Source organism: Chrysochloris asiatica, unplaced genomic scaffold, assembly GCF_000296735.1.
Source record: "Chrysochloris asiatica unplaced genomic scaffold, ChrAsi1.0 scaffold00239, whole genome shotgun sequence".
Classification (NCBI taxonomy): Eukaryota; Metazoa; Chordata; class Mammalia; order Afrosoricida; family Chrysochloridae; genus Chrysochloris; species Chrysochloris asiatica.
In genome coordinates this window covers 3,632,644-3,641,143 of record NW_006408757.1, presented here as the reverse complement: position 1 = coordinate 3,641,143, position 8,500 = coordinate 3,632,644, and the positions used below count along the sequence as shown (strand labels likewise).

The 8,500-nt window shown below is 41.7% G+C and overlaps 1 pseudogene; it reads right to left on the bottom strand.

Annotated features, from left to right (window-relative positions):
* The window catches only part of LOC102838157, a 46,569-nt pseudogene extending 38,317 nt beyond the window's left edge, over positions 1-8,252 (bottom strand).
* Between the last annotated feature and the right edge of the window lie 248 nt (positions 8,253-8,500).

Here is an 8,500-nt window from a genome sequence, read left to right as displayed (position 1 = left end):
AAAATACAAAACAATAAGGGAAATACGACTGTTACAACAAGAACAAGCAGGTTGCTTGCCCAGGCGACATCAAGGCAAGTGGTTGGGTCCTCTCAGTGCAAATCCTCTTCCAAGACCAAGGTGCAATGGAAATACACGCTCTGATTGATGATCATGCATGTCACCCATAAAGAGAAGTGACCAAAGAACATCAATGAAGCGGCGTGCTAAGCCCTGCATCGTTTAGCAGGCTACTGTGACTACTGGAGACCTGGTCGGCCAGCAGCTAGGCAAGACCTGGAGACTCATGGGCTCAGAGTCAGTGCCACAACCACAGAGGACTAGAGTGGAGAGCAAAGTGACCAGCTGATAAGAAGAGAGCGGACAGACACAAGAACACCCACACTTGTAGATGATACCGACCTGACCTAGTTTCAATGACTGGATGAACAGAGCTCAACCCAAAGAAGAAAGAGGAGGGAAAAAAAAAAGCCTCATCTGATACAACTTGATAAACTTGACCTGCTCCTATAAATGCAGTAGCTCAAAAGAGGAAAAAAAATCCCTGCTCCAAGAATTATTCCCACCCCCTCCGCACAAAGAGTAGATAGGGATGGGCAACTTGAACATTAGCTACCCAAAATGGGGGGAGGGATACAAAGGTAAGAAGTGACTGGCTTACAAGCTTTCAAGAGGGAACCTCGAGTTTCTAGTGAGTAGCATCCAACCTGTCTGGGAAGTGCTGATGAAGAGAAATGCAGATGGGTCTCTTGTGATGCAATGGTGAATAATTGTTACCAGGAATGATTGTGAAGACTGGAAATATAAAGGTGGATATTTTATAGCAAGGAGGGGAGACCTTTCAGTCTAGGAGCTGAGGGCCCTGGGGCCATCAATGGAGAAGAACGGAGAGCGGGACCCCACCCAGAGAAGCAGTGAGGCCTGAAACAGAGACAGAGAGGATGATGTGAAGAGATGGAGTGGCTGGGGACTTGACACCCAGAGAGGGAAAGATGGAATGTGCTGAGGACCTTGCTGGCGGGCTTACAGGGTATATCCTTTGGCTGGGTGATGATGCATGAATGGGATGGTAACTATGGCAATGAAATGATGTATGATAGGATGAATGTAAAACTAATGTTCCCCCATGTAAAATATCACACAATAAAACATTTATTTAAAAAACAAAACAAAAAACGCTGCTCATTTTGAGTGGGACAAAGAACAAGAGTAGGCTTTGCAACAGGTTCAGGCTGCTGGGCAGGCCACTCTGCCACTTGGAACATATAATTCAGCTGACCCAATGGTGCTTGAAGTTTTGTTTGCAGGTAAAGATGCAGGTTGGTGTCTATGGAAGGTCCCTACTGGTCAGTCACAGAGCTTGTTAGTTGTTGTTTTTAGGTGCCATTGAGTCGGTATGGACTCATAACAACCCTATGCATAACAGAATGAAACACCTCCCAGTCCTGTGCTAACCTCACAATTGTTGTCATACTTGAGCCCATTGATGCTGCAACTTTGCCAATCCATCTTACTGGGGCCTTCCTCTTTTTCTCTGACCTTTTACCTTACAAAACATGATATACCTCTTCAGTGACTGGTCCCTCCTCACAATATGTCTGAAGTATGAGAGACAAAGTCTGGCCATCCTGGCCTCTAAGCCTTAGAATTTTGGAACAAAGCCCTGCCATCCTCTGCAGATAATTACTTTTAAGAAACAGTTTTTGGACTTCTGGTTTTGGCAGGCAGCAGAGATGGCCAGGTAAGAAAGGCTCCGTGCCGGAGGGATTGAGAACTCACAGAAGCTGTGTTCACAGAACAAGAGCAGAGCTCTATATCTATCATAAGGTCTAGGACATCAGCTTCCTGCATTCACAAGTGAAAAAATTATGATATAAAGGAAAATACTGTGAATTAGGAATCTCTGGACACAGGACTCCCTCTGCGGCCACCCCACCCGGGCAACGTTCAGAGGGTGGGGCTACAGCCAGACCAGCACAGGGAACCGGTGCTAAAAGCAGTGGAAAGACATTTGCAAAAATAGGTGCAGGAGATCCTACACATTTTTTCCTCCTCTTCCCTGTCGCGCCATCTTTGCCCAGCCCAGACGCCTTCAGGCAGGTGGGTGCAACACCACCCCCCCCGCCCCACTCCAAAAAAAAAAAAAAAAGTCCAGAGCTGACCCCCACAGTTTTCCCATGGTACAGAGAGAAAGAGCTTGGCAGCTGCCTATGACATCAGCCTCGGGAATGCAGCCCTAAGATTGACTTGTGCAGAACCTTTAGTGGCTGTGTGCCGTGGAGTTGGTTCAGGCTCCTGGTGACCCTGTGAGGGGTTTCTGAGGCTGTGGATCTTTGCAGGACAGAGTGTACTTCAAAACATCTTAAAGGGAGTTCTTCATACTGAAAATCAAAACGAACAACAACAATCAGAGATTGACAGGCATGGCAACACTACCTGGAACTCAGTCAACAGATAGCAGAGTCCAGAACAGTACAAAATTACAACAACGAATTCAAAGGAGCTGGAAGGTCAACCAAAGATCAAAATAATATCAATTCGAAGAAGGGATAAATGTAGGAATAGAGATTCATGCGGTGAGGATGTCAGGTAGTTTACAGGATACAATAGATTCTCTTAAATGGAGAAAAAATTTAATTGACTATAAGGTAACCCCCTCAAAATTGTAATACTTCACAATTTATCATGAAAATGAATTTCCAAGCAGAACAAGCACACATGAAAACCAAGAAGAAATCGACACGAAATAGCACAAAAAACACAAACTTAGCACAAGAAGACATACAGAACAAAGTATCAATTGAAGAATGGATAAACAAACTTTGGTACATACACACAATGGAATATTATGTTACCTTGAAGAATAACAAGGTAGCTGCAAGCCACCGCATAACATGGATGAACCTTTAGGACATTATGCTGAGTAAAATTAGTCACAAAAAGAAAAATACTGCATAGGAAAACACTAAGAAAAAGTACCCACACTAAAAGGGAGAAAAATTCTTTGCTGGTTACTGGGGTGTATGCTGGTTACTGGGGTGAGGGGAGGAAAGGGAAAGTGGAGTACAGGATAGGGAATAGACACAGGATAGTTTGGGTGCTGGGAGCATGACAGTACACTAGAATTGGGAGGCGAATGGAAGAACAAGGCAGATGGGAGAACAGTTAGGCAGGTTTGCTTGGGCTAAGTGGAACAGAGGTAAATAATGATGTATGCACAACCTTGGAACAACAGGGCTCTGGGATATGGGGATTGAAGCATGGTTTGAATGGGTAAAAGAGAGGAAATAATGTTAAGATGCTTGATTATCTTATGAATCTTGTTTTCCCTTGCCTACTATTGTAAAATAGACACTTGAGAGTGAGAGAAAGGAATAGCCAGAAACATCACCACAGAAATCTTGTAAGTCCGTCTTCTGCCTATAACTGATTGGAATACCTAAATTGGGGCTAGAACTTGCCCAGTGAAGGAGGCTTCTTGCAGAGTATTTGCATTCCATAAAACCATAGGTGGAATCCTGATCTTCACCCAGAAACATCTGAGGAGGGAAATTTCCATTGAAAGAACAAGCAGACTTGCCTGGAGTGGCTAGAAGAACAGAAGATACTTCGTGAAAGAAAGACCAGCAGGAAAAAATAAAAAAAACAATAATGGCAGTTTTATTGACTACTACAAGAACAAGCAAGTTGTTCGCCCGGCAGCCATCAAGGCAAGTGGTCAGGTCCCCTCAGGGCAAATGCCCTTCCAAGACTAAGATTCAAGGGGAATACATGAGTAGGCATGTGGTCTTGTTGCTGAGCGCGTTGGTCACCAATAAGGGGAAATGGGGGAAAAACAGCAGTGAAGTTATGAGCTAGTCCAACCACGTTCAATAGGCTCCTGTTAACTTGGATTGAGACCTGGTTGACCAGCCATATGGCAAGACCTGGGGAGTCCTGGGCCCAGGGACATTGACATGGTCACAGAGGACTAGAGAGGAGAGTAAAGTGTCCAGCTGATATGAAGTGTGGGGAGATGCAAAAGAAAACCCACAGTTTCAGATAATACCCATGCGAACTGGCTTCAATGGCTGGATGATTAGAACTCGACTAGAAGAAGTAAGAAGAGGAAAAAAAGAGTAATCTGCTACAATTGGATGAACTTGACCTATGCTTGTGGATGTAGTAGCTCAAAGAAAGGAATAAATCTTTACAGCTGGGATCATTCCCACCTCCTCAGTACACAGGATTGACAAGGATGGGCAACTTAAACATTGGCTACCCAAAATGGGGCGGGGGGGGGGGTTGGCTAAAAAAGCACGAAGTGACTGCCTCACAAGCTTTTAGGAGGGAACCTTGTTCCAGAGGGTGCAGGAGAAGGTAAAATCTTCACTGAGTGTTTTTCAACCTGTCTGGAGGGGCTGAAGAAAGGAGATGAGGATAAGACTCTTGTGGTTCAATAGTGAGTGATTGCTACAGGTCTGACTGTGAGTGTTGGAAATGTAAAGATAGACGTTTTGTAACAAAAGGAGGGCAGTGGTTGATTCTTCAGTCCAGGTTCAGAGGTCCTTGGGACTATCAAGAAAAAAGAGCAGAGTGTGCACCCTATCCAGAAAAGCAGCGATCCCACAGATGAAGGCAGAGACAATGACGTGGAGAGATGGAGTGGCTGGGACTCGATTCTGGGAGAGAAAGGGTTTCTGTGTTGACAGCCAGGGGTCAGGCTTGCAGGGTGTCCACTTTTGTTGTTTGATGATTTATGGAGGGAATTGTAATCATTGCATTGAAACAAAATCAGTTAGGATGAATGCTAAACTAATGTTCTCCCATGTAAACTATCACATAATTCACAATTTTAAAAAATGCATATGGTTTGAAGCTGTGTTTTCTATGTAGTGATATACACATCTTTTCCAGAGTTTCCCATGAGACAATTCTATTTTTGTGCTTAGAAATCAGCCCTTGGTGCTTATACATGCCGCTACTATTATCATTTGCTCTAGTGTTTGTTAAAATAGTTCCTATTTATAAACTCATCCTTATTTCACTCCATGCCATGTCATGCTCCAAATAATATTCCTAGGTAGGGTTCCATATTAGAATCATGGGTGGCCAAACTATGGTCCATGGACTGCCTCTTTTACAAGTAATATTCCCTGGGAACACAGCCATGTTCATTTGTTTACATATTATTTATGGCTGCATTGGCACTAAAAGCCAGAGTTGAGTAGTTATGACAGGAACATAATGACTTGCAAAGCCTGGCTCTTGATAGAAAATATTGCTGATCTTCTAGATAATTATTCAGCAATGATAGTTTCATTCTCTATCCATCCAGCAAAGATACTTTTAGCATCATACTTATCTCATTACTTATTGCTTAAAACAAGTGTCTTCTCATTTTACAGATGGGACTACTAGGATGCCTTTTAAGCTAGGAGTTTACAAGACCTCCACATTGTCCTCCAGTCAGGCAATTATAATGTGTCTTTGAAAGTCAAAATTTAACTTTGCCTCTAGAAATTCCTTTTATTATATCCTTACTTGAAGCATATGAGAAAATCACCCCTATGTACCTCATCCCTTAGCTCCTCTTTCCAACAGTGTTGGCCATGAGAATGTAGAAAGCAGAGATTAAGGGGGAGAGGGGAAAATAAGGCAGAAAGATATACCAATGCAAATATTTAGAGGATCCTTATGCTAAATTTTAAATGACAAAATAGAGTTTCTAAAATATTAACTACTTCAGACTTATACAGAAAATTATCCTGAATTTCTAAGAACTTAAGGAAGTCCCCTCTAACCACTGGAACCTTACATGTACTATCTTGGTAACTTGCCTGTGAGTATGAGTGTAAATTTAAAAAATATTGCTACTAGATTTCCTGTTAATACATGCACAGATCTGTTACAAACAAAAGATATTTAAACATATTTCTGTGATTTGTAGATGACTGCAGACAAGTCATATCAGTAATACACTTGCCTTAGACTTATCAAGGTGCCTTAAAAAAAAAGATCCCGTCAAAGCAGTGGTTTCCGATGGGACAGTTAAATTCATGGCAGGGAGATCAGCTCAGAAGGTTATGGTTACTGTTTCTGGGAATTCCATAGGGGTAATCTTGATAGATTTATTCAAAAGGGCACAGTATGATCATGAGGGCTTTGCATCAAGAAGTTTAAAGAAAACTAAAAACTGCATTGGTGAGAATAAGGCCAGGAAATTTTTGCTTAGGAAGGTTTTTCATCATGATAATGAACCTGTTTGCTCTTCAAGGGTAACAAGGGCTTTTCCATGAGAATTGTCATTGAGAAATCTTACTCCATCCACCCTACAGACCTAATCTTGCCCTTTCAGGCTTCTTTTTGTTCTAAAAACTGAAAGAACATTTCAAAGGAATATAATTTGAGTTCCTCAAGCATGCCAAAACTGTCATTTTTATGTGCTATGAATAAAAGAGCTCAGAATTCTTCAGGGAAGAGTTATTGGTGTTAAGTGCTGTCAAGTTGGTTCAAACTCATAGCAACCCTGTATAGGGTTTTCAAGAAGCAGCTTTTTGTTTGAACTGACAACCATGGGGTTAGAAGTCCAGTGCTTATCCTACAGCTCCACACCAACAGTTTTAGAGAGGAGGAAACACCACCTTCAGAAATGTGTAGACCTACATGAAGAATACGTCAAGAAACTATAGCTTCTCATTTTTATATTTTTGCTTAGTAAAGGTATCTATCATTTAGCAGCAATATTTTTGGACTTACTCTCATACCCTGTTATTAATTTCACATCATTAAAAAGTTGGAGATCTCTTATGCAGATGTGAGAATGCTGAATCCAAAAATACAGGAAGGAATATCCAATAGTCTTATTATTGGAGAAGAACACATTTACACACTGTTTTTGTTAAGTGCCATCAAAATAGTTCTGGCTCATAGCCACCATGTATAGGGTTTCCAAGGATGGGCTGGTGGGTTTGAACCACCAACCCATGCCTAGCAGTCCAGTGCTGATCCTACAGCACCACACCAGACCTCCAAAAAAGAACATAACAGCCTAAAAACATTAATGACAAAGGTTCAGTCTTCCCTGTCTCATTTCTCGCAAAAATGACATATATGTATATATAAATTAATGGTTAAAATTAGTGCTTTGGCACTAAAAGTATACATTAAAACAAATAAGGGGACTATGGATTAAGGAAATAGGCTTTCATTCCACATCATTTTATTATGAAAATTTTCAAATATGAAGTTAAGTCAAAAGGTACTACTATAAAATGTTAAACACCTCTACTGAACATGACCTCCATCTACCTCTATACCACTCTGAAGGTGGTGTTTCTATCTCTATAACCCTTCCCCAAAGACTTCTGAGCTCTTCAATGCATAACTCACCAAACCAGCAGGTTACGGCAACCAACAAGATGGTGCATCAGTAGACATGCAGTGAGGAGCTCTGTCATCAACAACTAAGAATACCGGACCAAGCAGGCTCAGGGGATGGTGCTAGAACTCTGGACAACATATAAAGGAATATTTAGAAGCTTGGAAGGCTTACAGCTAGGGGAATTTGTAGCAGTGTCGGGGTCCGGCCTCGACAAAGGGGTGGGCTTCATGAAGGTGGGAAATCTGGTAGGTGAAAGAAATAGATTAAAAACAAAAAAGACAGATACACAAGTTTGATGCAAGCTGTCAGGCAAGCTAGCATACAGGACTAGCTTTGCCTCAGTCTTTTTATTCGTTTTCAGATCAGGGAAATCAAGGGAGGAGGTACAAGTTTAATGTGATTATTCATTCGTGATAAGACGCGAGGTTATTCATGTGATACAGGACTTGATGATTCACAGATTTAACCCTAAAATGTTTTCTGAGTATATCATGATTTTCATAATGATCAAAAAGACTAATTTCCATAAGAAAAGTTCAAACAAGCAATTATAGTTACATAAGAAAAGTTCAAACAAGCAATTATAGAGTACATATTAACTTCCCGTTCCTGCTCTTCCTAAGTCATTTGAGGAAGCTTTTACTGGCTCAACTCCAGAGGGGGTTTCGGTCTCATTATTATTCATGGACATCAAAAGTGCATGCTTCAAGTTGATATCAAACATAACTGAATAATCAGATAAGTAAAAGTTCTGGCATTCCTCCCAGGTGGCCACTGCTGGATCCCCACAAAAACCTGTTCCCAATACCTTCAGGGCAGTGACATTTACAGTGGAGCCATTAAGAGAGGCAAAGTGTAGTACATCATTTTTCCCAGAAGCTACAATCATTGGAGTTAGAAACATGAAGAACAAGTAAAGAATTAACAATATAAGAACCAGAGAGAATTGTACAAAGGTAGCTGACCAGTGAGTTTGCAAAGACCTATGAACCCGGGACTTTAGGAGGTCACTTCCTTGTCCCTCAGGGTCCATGGCCCACAAGTCTGAGGAGGGCCCAATGATTGGATTTTCGTCCATGTGTCACAGGGCCTCAGCTTCTCAGAACTTGCATATGCCGTTTCCGACATAGCAGAATC